Genomic DNA, 19,552 nt, shown 5'->3' on the forward strand with positions numbered 1-19,552 from the left:
AAAATTTAATTAATTACTAAATATAAATTAATTAACAATTAATTAAAAATGAATACCAATAAATAAATTTACATATTTAATTAATTATAATTAAATTACTTCCCACCCTATTCCCCTATAAACCCACAACCCGCTACAGAATTAAATTACGCAAAAAAAAAAAAACTAATTTCATTAATTAAAATAATTTATAACATAAATACACACTTTTCACACATATAATAACATAAAAAACACTATAAAAAATTGGATATTATTTAATTCGATAATTTTAATAACCTATATTATATACTTCGATATTTTAACTGTCTATATTTTTAACATCACTTACCTTAAAAACGATATTTTTGATGTCTATATTCTGTCCAGTCGATATTTTGTCCATTCTATATTTAAAACTCGATACTATGTCCATTCGATATTTTGTAGTCGATATTTTGACTGTTTACCATATTTTTTATATGTATATTTCATTCATAACAGTGTAGCCAATCTACTTGACAACCACGACAACCCCAACAACACCACCCTCCTAGACAACCTTGCCAACATAGGACTGAAGCAACTTGTCACCGTCTCCACGCACACAGTAGGACACGCACTCAACCCCGTCTTCGCAGGAGGAAACAGCGTCTCCTACAGCCACACCACCTGTGCAAAACAAAACTGCATCCGGATTCAACGGAGACGTTGAATCCGGATGCGGTTTTGTTTTGCACAGCGTCTTGGGGATTTAAAACCTATCTAATGAATCCATAGAGAGCCATACGAGGGACTCCTTCAAGAACTACATGTACTCTCGCTGCTCACCTGTGGCTTCCACATTTGTGTGCTGGCTCTATGATCAACTCTAACAGAGCTGACGGGGTGATTCGTTTACCTGCTGCGCTACCGACTTTTGAGTGACTTCTGAATAATACACTCATATGCTCTTGGAATTAAGTTCCATTTAAGGATAAACCTCGTCATTGATAGACTTGAGGTGATCTAGTATAGCATACCATTCGTTGGCGGAGCACATCATTGATTGGTGGCTCATCAAAGTGAAGTGCTGCCAGCTTCAATCAATCAATCAATCAATCAATCAATCATGCCATTTGTATAGCGCACTACTCACCCGGGAGGGTCTCAAGGCGCTTGGGGGGAGGGGTATGCTACTGCTCGAACAGCCAGGTCTTGAGTTGTTTCCTGAAGGCGAGATGGTCCTGGGTCAGCCGAAGGTGGGTGGGGAGGGAGTTCCAAGTCTTGGCAGCCAGGGCGAGGCTGGTGGACCGTAGCTGGCGGGTGGGCGTGTAGAAGGTCAGGCGGTCGTTGAGGTACTTGGGGCCCAGGTCGTGGAGAGACTTGTGTGCGTGGGTGAGGAGCCGGAACGTGATCCTCTTGTCGACGGGGAGCCAGTGCAGGTTCCTCAGGTGGCTGGACATGTGGCTGCGTCGGGGGACATCCAGGATGAGTCGGGCGGAGGCGTTCTGGATGCGCTGGAGTCTTTTCTGTAGCTTGGCTGTGGTTCCGGCGTAGAGGGCGTTTCCGTAGTCCAGTCGGCTGGTGACGTGTGCCTGGGTGACAGTCTTCCTGGTCTCGGTCGGGATCCAGCGGAAGATCTTGCGAAGCATACGCAGGGTGTTGAAGCACGATGAGGAGACGGCGTTGACTTGTCTGGTCATCGAGAGGGAGGGGTCCAGGATGAAGCCCAGGTTGCGTGCGTGGTCGGTTGGCTTGGGTGCGGTGCCCAGGGCTGGGGGCCACCAGGAGTCGTCCCAGGCAGAGGGCGAAGATCCGAGGATGAGGACTTCTGTCTTGTCCGAGTTCAGTTTCAGGCGGCTGTCCTTCATCCACTCGGCGACGTCTTTCATCCCTTTGTGTAGGCAGGTTCTGGCGGTGTCGGGGTCTCTGGTGAGGGAGAGGATCAGCTGGGTGTCGTCGGCGTAAGAGATGATGTTGAGGTTGTGCTGGTGTGCGATGGCTGCGAGAGATTTCATGTAAATGTTGAAGAGGGTGGGGCTGAGTGAAGATCCTTGCGGGACGCCGCAGATGACTTCGGTGGCCTCGGAGCGAAACGGGGGGAGGCGGACTCTTTGTGTTCTACCGGCGAGGAACGAGATGATCCACTCCAGTGCCTTCTCTTGGATACCGATGTTGCTGAGGCGCTGGACTAGGGTGCGGTGGCAGACCGCGTCGAACGCAGCGGAGAGGTCCAGGAGGATGAGGGCCACTGTTTCCCCCTTGTCGAGCAGGGTCCGGATGTCGTCGGTGGCTGCGATGAGGGCGGTCTCGGTGCTGTGGTTGGCTCTGAAGCCGGACTGCGAGGGGTCGAGGGATCCGTTTGTCTCGAGGAAGGCGGTCAGCTGTCTGTTGACGATCTTCTCGATGACTTTAGCAGGAAAAGGGAGGAGCGAGATGGGGCGGAAGTTTTTGAGATCGGTGGGGTCCGCTGTAGGTTTCTTCAGGAGGGCGCTGATCTCGGCGTGCTTCCAGCTCTCCGGGAAGGTGGCGGTGTTGAAGGAGGCGTTGATGATGTTCCGGAGTTGGGGTGCGATGGTGGAGTCGGCCTTGTTGAAGACGTGGTGTGGGCAGGGGTCGGTCGGTGATCCGGAGTGGATGGTGTTCATCGTGCGGGCTGTGTCTTCGGTGGTCACCGTGGTCCAGGTGCGAAGGGTGGCGGTGGGGGGCGTTGGTTCGACGGTTGGGTGCGTGGGTGGGGCGCCGAAGCTGTTGTGGATGTCGGCGATCTTGCGGTGGAAGAACGAGGCGAGGGAGTCGCAGAGGTCTTGTGATGGATTGATGTCGTTGGTGCTGGGGTTGGAGAACTCCTTGACGATAGTGAAGAGCTCTTTGCTGTTGTGGGCGTTGTTGTCCAGTCGTTCCTTCAGGGATTTCTTCTTGGTGGTGCGGATGAGCTGGTGGTGCTTGCGGGTAGCGTGTTTGAGGGCGGTCATGTTGTCGGTGGTCCGGTCGAGGAGCCAGGCTTTCTCGAGGGTGCGGCAGGTCTTCTTGGAGTCCTTGAGGTCGTCGGTGAACCAGGATGCCTTCTTGCTTCTGGGTCTGCTGGGAGGGTTCTTTAGTGGCGCGAGGTCCTCGGAGCAGGCGGTCAGCCACTGTGTGAAGTTGCAGGCTGCTTCGTTGGGGTCCGTTGTGTTGGCGGGTGGGCTCTGGCTGAGGGAGGTGGTGAGCTGGTCTGCGGTGATCTTGCTCCAATTCCTGTGGGGTACCTGTTGCGGGTGGTGGTGGGTCATGGATCTTTTGAAGCTGAAGTGGACGCAGCTGTGGTCGGTCCAGTGGAGTCCGGTGGCGTGGCTGAAGGTGATGTACTTGCTGGAAGAGAAGACGGGATCAAGCCGGTGGCCGGCGTAGTGGGTGGGGGTGTTGACCAGTTGCTTGAGTCCGAGGTTGGCAAGGTTTTCCAGCAGGGCGGTGGTGTTGCGGTCCTTGTTGTTCTCCAGGTGGAAGTTGAGGTCCCCGAGGAGGATGTAGTCAGTGGAGGGGAGGGTGTGCGGGCTGATGAAGTCTGTGATGTCTTCGCTGAATTGTGTGCGTGGTCCCGGGGGTCTGTAGACGAGGGTGCCTCTGAGGGTCGTCTTAGGGTCGGTGTGAATCTGGAAGTGGAGATGTTCGGCTGTGGCGAAGGAGTCGTTGGCGTCGGTCGTGATGCGGATGGTGTTCCTGTGGACGATGGCGATGCCACCTCCGGTCTGGTTGATGCGGTCCCTCCTGATGATCTTGTACCCGTCCGGGATGGCGATGGCGATGTCGGGTGCAGAGGAGGCGTTCATCCAGGTTTCCGTGAGGAAGGCGACGTCCGGTGATGTAGCGTCGAGGAGGTTCCAGAGTTCCACGGCGTGTCTGTGGACGGAGCGGGTGTTGATCAGGATGCACTTGAGGGGGTTGCTGCTGGTGTTTGTCTTGGCGGGTGCGGGGCAGGTTCGGAGGAAGGTGAACTTGCAGGTGCAGCAGGTGAAGGGTCCGTGGGTGCGTCTCGGGGTGGCTCGGCAGCAGGCGTGGGTCCGGACGGCATTGAGTGCGTTGAGAGTGGCGGCGTCGCAGGTCAGTCGGGTCGTCTTGCCTCGGCGGGGAGGGCCAGTGGTCCTGGCGCTGGGCGCGGGCCAGGCGCGGACGGGTGCAGACGGGCTTACCTTTGGCGCACCTTCGGCGCTCAGTCGGCGCTCCCGCTGCGCGGTCGCTCTGGGGGCGTCATAAGTAAGGAGCCGGGAGGGAGGAGCAGCTGGGTGGCGGGAGCGGGGCGGCGAATGGAATCACAGGGGGGCGGGGCCGCAGGGAGGCAGCGGCGGGAAATTCCAAGAAGCAGCGAGCAGCAGGAAATTCCCAGGAGCAGCGGGAAATTCCCAGGAGCAGCGGGAAATTCCCAAGAGCAGCGGGCAGCGAGCGAAGGAATCTGCAGGCAGGAGGCGGCAAAGGCAGGCAGGAGCGGCAGCAGTGAGTGGGGCGACCAAGCCCTGTGGAAGGCTGAGCGGTCACCAGCTTACGTTGTAGGTTCCCTTGTCCGTCCTTGTCCTGATGAAGACCCGTAGCTGAGGTGTCAACCCACCCACAAATGCGCCAGTGTCGAAACGTCAACATTCTTTTACCCTATAATCTTTTGAAACCTGAATCCATTTCCCATCCCCCTCCCCATGGCATTTTGTCTTTGTAATAAGAAATTGCTTTGATTTAGTTGTTTGGGTCAGGTTTCTGTTATAAGGAATTATACCTTATCCTTCTTACGTGAATTACTCAATTCTTTTATCAATCTTTCCTTTTACACGAGCACTTTTTCTTGCACTTTGCTACTGCGCCTGGCAGGTTTCTTTCTTGGTCTATGTACTAAGTATTTTTATATAATTGTAAATATTCAAATAAATGTTGATGTTCGAAAAAACTGGCTTTTTTTAAACATTTGATGGGTGCATTGTATATATATATATTGTATATATATATATATATATATATATATATATATATATATATATGTATAGACAAGAACATTTCTCTTTCTCCGTTTAGGATTAATTCCTATGAACCACGTTTTTTTTCAAAGAATTGATTTGTCCTAATACTAAATATAGTTCTAGGACCATCTTTCATGTTTATCATTTGATACCCAGGTCCTTTGACTATTTTGGGTGATACCCCATTTTTTAATGGTTCCAGAGGACCAGAGCCGGTGGAAAGTCATTCTCCTACCTCGCAGCCAAGACCTGGAATGACCTCCCCCTCCATATCTGGCAAAGCATTACACTGCTCCAGTTCAGTTCAGGAAAAACTTCAAGACCTGGCTCTTCAGATGACCCCAATGGAGCCGCACTCCCCCCCTAGCACCTTGAGAACCTAACGGGTGAGTAGCGTGCTTTACAAATACCTGATTGATTGATACACTCGGGTATAGTTTGGCAATTGTTTTGATTAAATGAGAACTGAAAATGTAGTCAGTAACTGTATAAGTGTGTTGCCTATATTTGATTGCAGTGCCAAATTTGTCACAGAATGAGCTCCGGTGCCCAAAGTTCTGCTCAGAAGCCTGCGGCCTAGTGTGCAGAATACCAGGGCTTGAATCCACTCCATGCTTCTTTAATCCACTGCTAAACACTCTCTGCCTCTTTATCTCGCAGGTTCCTGCTATCTCCTGCTTTCACCTCTGTGTGTTTTCCTTTCTCGCTCTAACTAAATGTCCAGTGATTAAAATTAAGTACTGATTCCCTCAAAGAAGTGTAGGTGGGCCCCACCAGCCACCACTGCCTCAAATTAAAAACTGTAAAGTTCAACAAAGCCTTTCTACCGCAGACTACTTGAAGGCATGTTACACGAAAACTGCAATTCGATAGTCTTACGTTCTAAAATCTGTTGTAAAATATAGTGCCGCACCTGCAATTCAAAAGAGACTCAATTCTTACCGTATATCGCAAACTACCATGGCAGGAACATTGAATCCATCCAGATCCAAAATGAATGCCTAGAATGACACAGGATACAGAAAAATCCAGTTAGCAGAAGCCTTTGATTGTACGTGTACACACAGAACCTCTGCAGCTGAGAAGCTCGAGATAATTATTAATGCTTCTTTAAAATGGAATGCCCCCACCCCGGGGGGTGGGGGGGTTGGGGCGGGGATGCGAGAGGAGGGAAGCTACTGACAGTAAGAGCTATTGTACTGGGTTTTTCTAGGTCAAACTTTTATTCTCTACAAAACAGCAGACAGAAGCTGGCCAGTTCACAAAGATTTGATAAAGATAAATGAATACGTTATACAAATCTCATAAAGTACTTTCACACTGCATAAGGTAAATGTGCACGTGTAAATGATTCACATGTAATTGTCACCTATATGTGTTGACCTTCCCTGCATTGCAATATACCGACTATATTTCGTGTCTTTTCTTTCTATACGCACTTTTAATATTGAGTTCGATTGTTGCATGCTGTGTTGCTTTCTGCACTTCTAAAGCCACATCCTTTCGCTGTCAAGTTAGGTGCGCATATATCGCAACTGATTGCCTACATGTTTGTGAACGCTGCAAAATTGTATACATCGTAGGTGTTAGCCCAATCTGCAGTGCACGATCTTGATCACCCCTCTGAAACTTTGCAAGGTTTGAAAAGAAATCAAGCTGTGATATAGGCCACACTGCAATTCGAGTAACAGCTATTGGTACACAGCTTAAAAGATTGGCAATCGAATCAGTACCAAAAATTCCAAATAATCATGAATGCTTGCTTGTTTTGTAGACATCGAACATGAGGAGCAGTAAACAGTTATTCTATGTAAGGATTGCTTCGTAAATAAATATCTTGCATTTCTGGATAATACATGAACAAATTCCAAGTGGGCTCCACTGGGGTCACGGGAAGGCGGTAAACCCCCAATTCAGAAAGTTTTTTTGATTAGATTGTGTGATTTACTCCTGGAAATTCCGAAAGCAGACAGAAGAAAGCCAAGAGTAAGTCACACCTGCACACAGAAATCTGAATCTAGCCCTAGTTCTCTTAGTATTATCATGAATCCTTGGAAACATAAATAACAAGTGTTATCCATCAACACTCTACAAGACATTTATGGATTTTAGTCCTTCCATAAACTATCTCAAGTGCAGCTTAAACAATGTGTGTCTTGGGTGATATGTAGGCTTGAGTATTTAAAGACAAACAACACATTTTATCAATTGTGTGTTTTTAATTAATATAATGTCATTGATTGATATCAGGTGTTTTTTGACAAGCTTCTACTTTCTCAGTGGTTAGGAGTATGTTATCTCCATATAGTGCTACTGCATTTTTTCACAGTTGTGAAGACATAAAAGTGATGCTTATTACCTCGAACCAGAGTCAATATTGACATACACCTAATGGTGAGAATGCCCTATCTTGTCCCCTGCTGTATAAAAAATAATTGCAACTTGTGATTATTTACCTTGATTTTACACACCACTCTGTAAAGAGTCAAAGAGTGAAGTACTCTTTCCCTTCCCAGAAAGGCTTTCAAGGAATTACTTTTCACAAGTCATGTGCTGAGGTATTAAAATTCACAATATAGGGTATAAAGCGTGATTTCTGGTAGCTCTAAAGGTAGGAGAAAGATGAAGAACATGCAGTAAATCTTGGGGTCATAACTTATAGATATTTTGGATCGGAGAATCCAATGGGGACCTCATCATCTCACTGATAAAGAATGGAGAGGAAGATTGCCTATTCGGGGTAGCAAAAAAAGCGATTCACCTTACAGGAAATTTGGTGAAAGAGTTATACTTGGGTTTTACAGACACCATCATTAGCAATAAATCTTCTATTTGTTTTCTGATTTCCACAATATTCTATGTCAAAGGAAGAACGTATCCTATCAACTTGAACTTAAGAAAATGATGCAACTGCCCTGGAGTTCATGACTTTAAAAGCACAAAGTACAATTATATCTCTCCAGTGCAAACTTAAAGTTACCATTGAAAAGTAATTTTTCAGCTGGTCCAGATTAAAAATTCTTAACGAGAATAGCCCTTATATGGCACATGGAGGAGCTTGTAACCTCAACAAATTATATTTTTGTAAACTTGCTTATAAACACTAAGTAGTCCAAGCTCTAATCTAAGAAGTTGCACTGATATAGCCGAGTTCAGACTCTGAATCTTTCCTAAAAAATTCTTTCACCCCTTTTAAGTATTCACTGAAGGTTGGGTGCTTTTTTAAAGAACATATTCAAGTGTTACATAAAATAATGTATCTGGTCTCTGGCAGTTCTGAGATGTAGTGCAGTAGTCTGACTCTCAGTGTTCTGACTGTGAGGAACACGCGTATCCAGTCTAGGGCTGTTCCTCAGATGCTGGTGTTGTGGATTCTGGTGGCTAGTGTGCTGTGGGAGACGTTGTCGAAGACTGCTGATAGGTCCAGGAGGTTGAGGGCTGCCGTTTGGCTCTCATCGAGGAGGGCACGGATGTCATCAGCAGCGGCACCACCAGCATATTACTGAGGCCCTGACTGCTGCACCACTGCCAAGGAACGCTGGCTCCCTGGCAGCTGCAGCAGTGCAATGGTGGTACAACCGCCAAAGTTGTGATATGGCAGTTGGACCGCGGATGCAGTAGTGGCTGGACCACCACCAGCCCCGCGAGTCTGGTGGTCCTCAGACCACCAGACTCGTAATTAGGCCCTTAATGTCCACCACCTTCCCCAAATGTGTTTACATTGGAGTGGCAATAGTAAATGTCACCCTTTTAGTATCCAACAATTTCTTAAAAATGGTTTATGTTGAAGTGTGATTATTTAATTTTAGTGTGAAATCCTTAGTTTAACTTCTATTTGTATATAATAGAAATAGTTTATATCATTTAATTGTTGGTGATTAGAGATAGAATAAAAGATTGTTGTATATTTGGAATAAACAACATTAATAATTATACCTTTGTATAGAATAAAGACATGTAAAAAAAGTCAAATCTTATTTATGTTTTTAATGTTTATTTATTGTATATAGTCTTGCATTTTATATATATATATATGTAAATATATATATATATATAAATATATATGTCCGAATAACTGCTCAGGAAAACCGCTTCCCACATGGAACTCCAGCAAGCAGCAAACAAGCAGACACGGACCCAGACTGTGTGCAAAATCTTCTGCGTTTATTTGTTGTCGGCCATAACGCGTTTCACCACCTGAGTGGTATATGTATATGTATATATATATATAATTGGCTCAGGGGTGGCAAAAACAAGCCTCCGGAACGACAAGAAGAAGGAGGACTAGAAGAGCCGGAGGAGGCGGCAAAAGGAAGAGGAAAAGGCAAAACAAAACCTCAAACACGGTCATATCGCAAAACGAAGAAGTAAGAATTGGAGAAGAACAGCGCGATAATGGGAGTAGCCTTACAGTGGTAAACCTTACAAACAAACTCCTGACCGATGAACAAGAAGAGCTCCTCAGCCTAGGGCTCTCCTTTTGCCCTAATACGGATCTCGAATTTACGCAAACCAAGATCGATCTCTTCAAGTTTACCAGAAAACTGAAGTTACACAAACATTTTAAAATAAGACCACACATTAAGGCCACGTCCAAACCCGGGTCCAGGATAACAGCTACTGACACCTTGATCGGTCTGGACATGTCCTGCATTGAAGCCATGGAGGCTCTAAGGAGTGAAAATGTTGACACGGACATCTCGGCAATGAATATGGCGGAGAGGGCAGTGGCCCAAGGTATTGAACAAGAAAGAGATGGGAGTCAGTTCAAACCTCTCTCAACGTTCATTCCTCAGTCTCCCTGGGATGCAATTGACGCCTTCTCTGAAGCCATGATGATGGAGTTGGTCAAAGAAAGAAAGGTTTCCCACTCTATTCCCAGTAACATCACTCAATCCCAGAAGAAAGCCTTGCAGGAATTGTTAAGCGACAAACAAACAATTATAAAACCCTCGGATAAAGGAGGAAATGTCGTCTTATTGACAAGAGAGTACTATCACCAAGAAGCAATGAGGCAACTTTCGGACACAAAATACTATGTCATCACGACTAAAGATCTGTATGATGCAAGTATTAGGGAGTATGACAATTTGATCCTTAAGTGGTACAACCTGTCTATGCTTGATAAAGACGAACACATCTTCTTAAGAAGTAGTAATCCAATGACACCTACTTTTTATCATTTGCCGAAATTACATAAAAACAATGTCACTCCTCCTGGCCGACCGATTGTGGCATCTATCGGTGGGCTAACAGAGAATATGTCCAAATTCGTGGACAACTATATCTTCCCTCTGGTTTTGGGTCTAGACTCTTATGTCCAAGATACAAAGGACTTTTTAAAGAGAGTGGACAATATGGATTGGCAAGACGATTATCTTTTCTTAGTGATGGATATTACCAGCCTATACATCATCATTGAGCATGGACATGGACTATCTGCTGTCGAACATTATCTAAACAAACGTCCCATTCGGTTTGCGCAACACAATGTGATGTTAATAGAATTTGTGCAATTCTGTTTGGAGAACAACATCTTTTTGTTCGAAGATAGTCTATACCGACAAACCTCTGGGACAGCGATGGGCACATGCTTTGCTCCCAGCTACGCGAACTTGTTCGTCGGCTGGTGGGAGGAGCATGTGCCCAGGAGCTATGATGAAGAGGGTGAAAGTGGGAAAGTGGTACACTGGTACCGCTACATAGATGACTTGTTCATCGTGTGGCAGGGTACTGAGGAATCGGCCAGAAAATACATTGATATTCTCAATGATAACATCTACAATGTGCACCTGTCTGGTACTATTAGTGGGGTGGCAGCTCACTATCTGGACCTGCGGGTTCACATTGAGGATGGCCGAGTCCAGACGTCTCTTTATCGTAAAGAGACAGCAGGAAATTCTATCCTGTTTGCTAGTAGTGCCCACCCACCTAAGCTCGTCAAGAGTATCCCGTACGGTGAACTCTTGAGGATAAAAAGAAATAGCACCCAAGACAAGGATTTCGAGGCGGCTGCCTCGGAATGTCTTTCTCGCTTCCGAGTCAGGGGCTATGATGAGCCACTTTTGTCCAACACACTGAAAAAAGTGAGAACGATTCCGAGAGTTGATTTACTAGCTGATAAAGTAAGGACGCCAGATAATAACACTGGGAATGTCTTTAGAATGGTCACTCCTTACTCTGCAGGTGCCGATAGACTGAGGAGCCTGATGCGCAAAAATTGGCACATCTTGCTCACAGATGAAGTACTCAGAGAAGATCTGCCCCCGCATCCTCTGGTGACCTTTAGCAAGGCGAGGTCCCTGGGAGATGTGTTAGTACACAGCCATCTAGAACCCTTGCCCACTCAAAGTAATACCAACACCTTGAAAACTATGAGTGGTTTCTTCCCATGTGGGAAATGTAAAGCGTGCAGTAATAGCCGTAGGGTTCTGCAATATGACATTCCTGATGCTGGTAGGACTAAGAAAATCAATAAGTTCATTACCTGCAGCACCACCTATGCTGTGTACTGTCTGATATGCCCATGCGGTCTCAGATATATTGGTAGTACCATCAACCAACTTAAACTGAGAGTGCTTGAACATCAAAGGGCTATCGAAAAGGTGGACCCCGCGTACCCAGTAGCGAGGCATTTTGCCGAACACCATAATAAGGATAGAACGAAATTACGCTACTTTGGCTTGGATCATGTCCCATTCAATCCACGGGGTGGAGATAGGCTAAGAAGGCTTAGACGCCTCGAGTCCAGATATATAATCGATCTGTCTACCAAGTTCCCCAAGGGTATGAATAGCGGTGAGGATATGGTAGTACATCTGGGGAAATGAAGAGCTGAATAGGAGTACATTGTCATTATAATCTGAAATTCCATCTTGTCTTTATATCATCTGTACGCTACAACACTATGCATAATTATCTGAAAGTATGGTCAACTTATGAAAATGTATATATGTATATAGTGTATATAGTGTGCTTTGACTATATGGTCAAATTATGCGCCAGAGGTGATCACCAGCTTCTACAAATTAACGTGTGTGTATATATATATATGTCTATATTTCCTTATTATCAATGGCAAATTGTACATATATTATACGTCTCGTATCGGAATCTCACTCCTCTTACATTGTCCTAGTATCTGTATGTTTGTGTATATATTCTGACCTTGATCACTCTCTATATTAATCAGGTCTTTGATTTGATTGGATGGATCTCATGAATATGACCATTCTTCTTTGTATAGTTGTGATCATTTGTATATAGCTTGTGATGAACGTATCCCGCCGGATGGACGTCTGGCTGTTTGTTTTGCTGTGTTGCAGGATTTATTACTTTTTTCTTTACTATTTATTCACGGTGGAACTTTAGCACCCAGTAATATTCGCCTTGATTGCTGATATGAAGTAGGCCACTTCCTCTTTGCACATATTTATGTAAAATTTCTAGCACTTTTTTGTATGTGGTCATGAATTGTTTTATTTTCTTCACTCAAGGGACCCTTGCCGATCCACGGCTGTATCCTTCCTTTTTTGTATAATCATTGGAATGTATTATTGAAATTTGCCCTCTGCCTATTTGATTTAACCAATCCATGGTTTATATCTGTATGGTTTTGAATCTTAGAAAACCATTCTAAGATGGCGCTTACGGTACTGCTGAGGGTTGAGTCCCTTGTTGATGTTCATGAATTATCACATGATTTTATTTAAGGTGTGTTTTGAACCAAGGGTTGCGACACCGACGAAGGCTTTTTGCCGAAACGTTTGTTTGTGCTAAATAAACTGCACGCTGCTTAGTAATTCCCCGGAGTGCTGCTCTCTTCTTTTCATACCACGGAGAAGTTCTTTGAGCGTCATATATATATATATATATCTCAGAAACTCATAATTTATTGTTTATACCCACTAAGTGTATGGATTAGCCCATCTAGGGGCTTTATTGTATAACCTGTGAGCACTATGAGGTTTTCCATACTGACATTCCAAGATGGTGCCTAGAGTAACCACAGTGGGGTTGTCCTCTGTCTATTTCTATGTATGTAAAATAGAAACTGAGAATGGTGTATTTAAATCCACCCTAGTGCAGAAATCACTGTAACCACACTGACGAAGGCGACACGCCGAAACGCGTTTGTGGAGAGTGCCTGCGAATAATAAAAACCCTGCGGTGTTGAAAAGTAGCCCTCGAGTGCTGTGGTCTTCTTGTGAGCCGAGAGGATTTGGAGCGTTATATATATATATATATATATATATATATATATATATATATATATATATATATATATATATATATATATATTTCAACTTAAAATAAACTTTTTTATCTGGGGGAAAAAACATATTTTTATGCATTTTTAATATAACATAATAAATGTACATCATATTTTAATAGTAGTTTTCTTTACATACCTTGATTTGTTTTATATACATATTTCCACATCATTTGAACATAAGATTTTTCAGTATCTATTAAATAAATATAGATATCTCATCAATAATTTAATTCACTTTACAATTTTGTACAATATTATTCGACATATTTTACATGTTTATTATTTTTTTAATACATTCATTCAACACTTGTAAATTATTTCCTATTCATTTCTATTGGGAGATATTCTTTTTTCAGTTTCTTTCAGCTGCCATTTTCTTTACCGATACTTTTTTTTTGTATATTTGCGTAATTTTTACTCTAATTTCCAGGATGCAGGTTCCTTTAAGGTACTGCTGGTTGTTGGAACAGGTAAGCCCATTTTGAAGGTCTTTTATAAATGAGTTATGTGCTTTTTCGGCACATTGTGTTGCATTAATAGCAATGTGTTTAACAAGTGTGTAGTTTTGGGTTTCGTACATTGTTTTAGTAATGTTTGGGTATGTTATGTAATATTGTGTCAAGTTACTTTTCTATGATGATTGAATGTAATGTATATGTTTTTTTGGGTTTGCAATGTGTTTTACAGGTTTTTTTTGGTTTACTTAACAGGTTTTTGTCTACGAACGTGTCCTATGGGCATTGAAAGTTGCCGTTTTTTTTAAGGAAATCACCAAAACCAGTATTTTTTAAAACACTTTTTCATTTTCATGGTTCCTATATACTATGGATTGCATTGAGGAACCTCTATTGGATTCATTTTCTGTTTGCATTTTTGGGGGGACTTTTTTGAAATCGTTTCCCTTTTTGGTAGATTATTATATTAATTACACAGATACAGATGAAGATCTGCAGCTATAGAACAGTAAGCCATATTTATTTTATTTGTTGTGGGTGGGAAATGTTATATTTTTATTGTTTGTGTTAATATTATGTGATTGTTATGCAGAATTGTGTGGTTTAATTGTTTATTTATTTTACATGGTGGATTGGGGTTGTCCTTTGAGTTTATTAGTTGATGAGATTTACAGTTTTGATGTAAATAATTTATATATTATTTTATTATCTCAGTATTATTTAGCATTGAAGTGCTAATGAATGTTTAGACTAATGTACTAAAATATGATGCTTATTAATTATATAAAAAGGATTTGTAATGTTGGTTTAATATTTTTGACAGTTTTGTAGGACTTTTGTGCACTGTTTATTTTATGATATACTTTTCGCTATTACTTCTACGTCATGTACTTCTTTGTTGTGTATAAAGAGTTTAATTTTAAGTTGTAGCATATCGTACATTATTTTGGTTTGTTTGCTAAGCTTAGGTGCAATTTGGGTTACAGATTGCTCCTTTCATTGAGCCTCATTACGATCTCGGTCGGAGTTGCCTCCGACTGGAACTGTTGCAGAATTGGAACCAAATGACCTCCAGTCAGCGGTCCCGACCGCCTAATTACGATGTGACCGTACATGGTGCAATCGCATACTCACATTTCCCTATAGGAGCTTCTGTTACGGCCATAAACCGGCCGTAACACAAGCTCAAATAAGGAAATGAGAGATTGTGTTAATCCCTGCACACCGTGGCAAGCACCTCGAGGTGCCTGCCACAAGGTGCAGGGATCAACAATGGGGCACCATAGGTGCCCCCTTGGCCTCCAATCGGAGGCTGGAAATACGCTTTTCGACAAGCTTTCTATGTCAGAAAGCCCTATATGGAAAGCCTGTCGGAAACCGTGTATCGTAATCCAGACAGCGTTAAACGCCATCCATATGGATTACGGGCCGGCTACTGACTGGCCGACGGTCTCTTTGAGCCGTTCGGAATCCAGTCGGAATGACCGGCTGGTTTCAATTCCGACCAGCTGTATTATAATTAGGGCTCCCGGTTCTATGGTATTTATATTTTTCTCATTTCCATCTGTATGTATCCATATTTATTTTTTGCTAACTTTACCTGTATTTGTCCATATTTATTTTAGGTTTTGTGAAAAAATGCAGCTGAAATGTGTATATTTCTACATTTATTTAACCGGTTAACGAACACTTGTGCCTGAACACCTGACAGGTTTCAATGATATATATACACACTCAGATGATAAAATATGCACTTATAAGAAAACATGCACATTTTAGTATCATGGTTGTGCAAATCTACTGCTATTTAAGGCTGTTTACTAAAATTCCCTTATTTTTGTAATTCCTTTGCCTGTAAATCCGTACAGTTTTGGGCCTGGCAGTCATGATTGACAGCATTCAGAATCACCCCAAAAATTTCCGTCTTCGTCCACATTTAAAAATAAATACAGACAGAAAAACAAATGATTTTCTGTCTGTATTTATATGTAAAAATCCGAAAAAACGGAAAATAGTGAGCCTTAATTATAATCATCCTATTGGAATCGAAACCGATGATGACGCAGGGAAAGCCTGATATCGTAATCAACCCCATAGTTGTTGGTAGCTTTGCTATTTTTGTAATGCTTCTATAAATGTATAGTGTAGGTTGGGTTTTGCACAGTGTGGATCAAAAGGCATTGGCCCATCCTTCCACTGCACTGTTTATTTTGTCTTCCTGTGCCAAGTGCTTTCAGACAGTCCACCATGGTATTTGAAGTTTGGGTTGGCGTCTATGTCCAGAGTGATACATTCTGCCAACACAAGTGTCTTCAAAATAATCCATTATGGGGCTTAGTTTGTCTTCATTTTGTTGGTCGAAAGGGCTTTCTATTAGTACATTGTAGTGGTTACCTGCCTCTGTGACTAGCAGACTAGTGCTATCATTTCTTTTATTTCAAAGGGAATTTCCTTTTTGTAGCATATTCTACACTTAGGTCCTTTTTACAACTCTGGAAGTCCTAGAGTGGATGGTGCAATGCGGTGTCTGCTATAGGACCACCAAAGCTGTGGTGCGACCACCTGCCAGATTAGAAGTTAAATCCTGGTCTGGCGGGCAGTCGTGCGGTGGTCTGCTGGCGGTGGTCTTTTAGGCTCATAGAAGAGCCCAACATGCAGACTGCCACTTTCAGAGCGCCAACTGCACCTTACGGCATGATGTGGCATACAGGCCACACCATGCTGGAACCAGGGGTCTAAAATGTGGGGGCCCCCCGCATGCACTCCCAGGTCCAGAAGCAATGGTTGCCTCTGCACCAACCTTTTCATGGCATGCTCACCACCATGAAAAGAGTGGTGGACAGGCAACTCCTAATATGCTTGGTGGTGCCACAGCAGCACCTCAAGAATATTAGTGCTCCTGATCGCTTTGCAACCGCCGCAGGATCCTTGATCCCGGAAGTCGCAGCGGTCCTGTGGCACATGTTCAGCGGTACTCGTAATAAGGCCCTTAGTGCAGATTGTTGGAGGTGTTTCAATATGCTTTGATTGAAATGGTAGTAACAGCCTTGGAAGGCATTAGAAGTTAGTTATGATGAGTTAGATGGGCATCAATGTGGACAGGAGTTTGGCGAGAAAACGCACGCGAGGACGAGGAGACGCACACTAGTGGGAGGAGCTGGAGATTGTAGTGCAACCGTAACACAACTCACTCTACCGGCCCTCCAGGATCTGTTGTTTGGAGCTTGCTTTTCCCGGTTCGAGCAGTGTATTGCCCTCCGCACCCCCGTGCCTTTCGAGGCTGGTCTTGACGTGGCAGCTGCTGTTTGGATGAGCCATTTAGAGCCGCGGAGCGGGGGCCTGCCTGCTTGTCCTTTCTAGTGATTCTTCCTGCAGTGGGCTGGAGAGTGGAGACCCGTATCACGCCCGACCCCACCCATTGCTAAGGAATGCTGTGGTGGTTATCTGCCCCACTCATGGCTTGCTGCCCCTTTGCTCTCTTTCTTGATTGTTCAGTGCAGCGTAGCACGGTGCTACAGCTGCTACCATCACTGTCCGCAGAGGACCTTCATCTCCTTTAGAAAAAGTCCTCTAGAGAAACTCAGAGGTGAGAGGCACACAGGGCTGTGGGGGAGTACAGAAGAAGACATTGGGTACGGGGTACCTGCTTCCCCGAGAGGTGAAAGTAGCTAACAAACAATAAATGGCAGCAATCAGCAACTAACGCCCAGCAACAATCCACTGTTCGACTAGGCTCAACTAGATGCCGGGGGGGGCTAAGAGCAGTGTAGCACTTCTTCTCATGGTGGAGCCGGCAGAGTTCGGAGGCTACCCGGCTAGGTCTGTGGTGTGGTCTGCTCTCTGCTGTTTGCTCCATCGCAACTGGACACAGGCACTCTGTCCTTTTGTAAAAGCCTAGCAGCATCTGGCTTTGTTGTGAGGGTGCTGACTTGGCTCTCTTTGCTCTCTGGTGAGGCGGGAGAATAATGGTGTCAACTTTGGTGGCTGTACGGGCACCTGTGATGCGAGCCAGGGAGGCTGTAGTGGAAGCAGAACTACAGCTACGGTGCCACAAAGCCCTCACTCACAGCCCCACAGAGGACCTGAGAGGACCCAAGGAGTATACCACTTTTAACAGCATGGCTGGTGTAGCTCTAAGCACAATCAGCAGGAACTAGAAGGAGTACAAGAATTAAGTGGAGTGCTCTCTTAATGCACAGAGGGTCAAGCAAGGTCAATCCAGGAGGGTGGGTGTGTGCAAGGCGCTAGGGCCTCGTCCAGCTCCAGTGGGTGCAGAAGCAGCCAGCGTTAGGCTGGTGCGGCTTGCTTCCCTCTGGGAAACGGACTTGGAATAAGATTTGGAATAAGATTGTATGGCTGTTTGGGGCTACATTTTTTAAATGGTTTGAATCATGGCTTGTGGCTTGTTCAAAGTCTAAGATTAGTTTTTTGTGGTTAATACTTATTTGTAGTAAGGGCTGCATTATTTTTTTGGTAGTAGGGCATATTTAAAAGGGATATTTGTGTTTTGATATTCAGTTTTAGCAATTGCTTCTTTTTTTATACTTACATGTGTGCTCTTTTTAGATGTTTCACACTGTTTTGTAGCTTTTCCGTTGCAGATGTTGAAATGTGGAACAGGTGCTTTCTTTTCTGTTGGAAGAAACAAAAGCATCAGTTTCTTGTGTTTATTTGTTGGTAGTTTGTAAAGTTTCAGGTTGTTAGGTTGTTTTTAGAAGCTATTGGGGAGAATTCATATTTTTAAATAATTTACCTATACTTACTTTGTTATATCTTTTTGCTGATTCGTGATAGTTGTGTTTCTTCTGGCAGGTTATCACTTTTCAAAGTTTTAGTGTTCCCCATTAGGAAGTACATGTAAAGAGATAGAAGTTGGAGAGTGTTTCAATAATTATTTGCTATTTATTATTTTACAAATGTAATCTTATTTACAAGTAAGTTTTAGCTTAAATGTAAGTTTTACTTACTTGGGTAGGGTCTTGCTGAGAGATATATTTCTTCTTTAAGGGTCTGGTCAGAGAATCCGGCAGAGTTTCCTCGTCTTCCAGTGTTTGTCATTTTTGAATATTTAGTTGGTAAAATTAATCTGCTTTTTATATTGTTGATTTAATTTTTTGTCTGATTTTATTGGTTAAGTGTGTTTATAACTTCATTTTATTGGTAAGTTTAGTTTCATTATTTTTTTTAATATATAGTTTGATAGTTTTGAATATGATTTTATTTATATATTTATTTATATTTAGATTGCTGTATAAATGTTTGTGATTAATGCAATATTTTTGGTTATATTGTTATGAATTTAGGTATATATTTTATTGGGGTGAATTATACATATTTTAGTAATGTAAAACATATATTTTTAATGTAAATATGTGTATACAATGTTTTATGTTTATTGTAAATAATTGTTTTATGTACAAATTACATTTTTTATATTTAATAATAAATAATTATTTTTGTGCTATTATTATAGTTGATATTGTGTAATTAGATATTTTTGACTTTATATGTTTATTTGAAGGTGACAATATTTCTGTTTCTAATATTTGTGTTATCGATATAAGTGAAAATCAACATTTTTAGAGATGATATTTGTTTTCTAGTTATTTGTGGGTTTATTAGTTAAGTATAGGAAGGCTATATTTTTATTTCTCCCCAGCATTCAGAGCAGCTACCTGGTCACAGTAAGTCAAGTTCTCTCCAGCAGGGGGGATTCAATCCTTCATGTCCCAACTAGAGCCCTGCAAGAGCTTGCCGACCTCCTTGGTGCCCCCTAGCCTTTCCGGGTCAGTCAAGGCAGATCCCTTGTTGAGGCTAGACCCCTGGTCAAAGCCTCACTTCTGTCTAGGGTAAGAGCCTGAAGTCTGTAGTGTTTTGGT

The 19,552-nt window shown here is 43.3% G+C and overlaps 1 long non-coding RNA gene across 1 annotated transcript in view; it reads right to left on the bottom strand.

The window, feature by feature from the left end:
• Nucleotides 1-19,552, bottom strand: part of LOC144816928 (uncharacterized) — a 436,599-nt gene that overhangs the window by 128,962 nt on the left and 288,085 nt on the right. The window contains exon 4 of the long non-coding RNA XR_013606930.1: nt 5,886-5,944. This is a non-coding gene — a long non-coding RNA (uncharacterized LOC144816928). The remainder of the gene's footprint in view (nt 1-5,885; nt 5,945-19,552) is intronic.

This window comes from Lissotriton helveticus, chromosome 1_1, assembly GCF_964261635.1.
Source record: "Lissotriton helveticus chromosome 1_1, aLisHel1.1, whole genome shotgun sequence".
In the NCBI taxonomy this organism is placed as follows: Eukaryota; Metazoa; Chordata; class Amphibia; order Caudata; family Salamandridae; genus Lissotriton; species Lissotriton helveticus.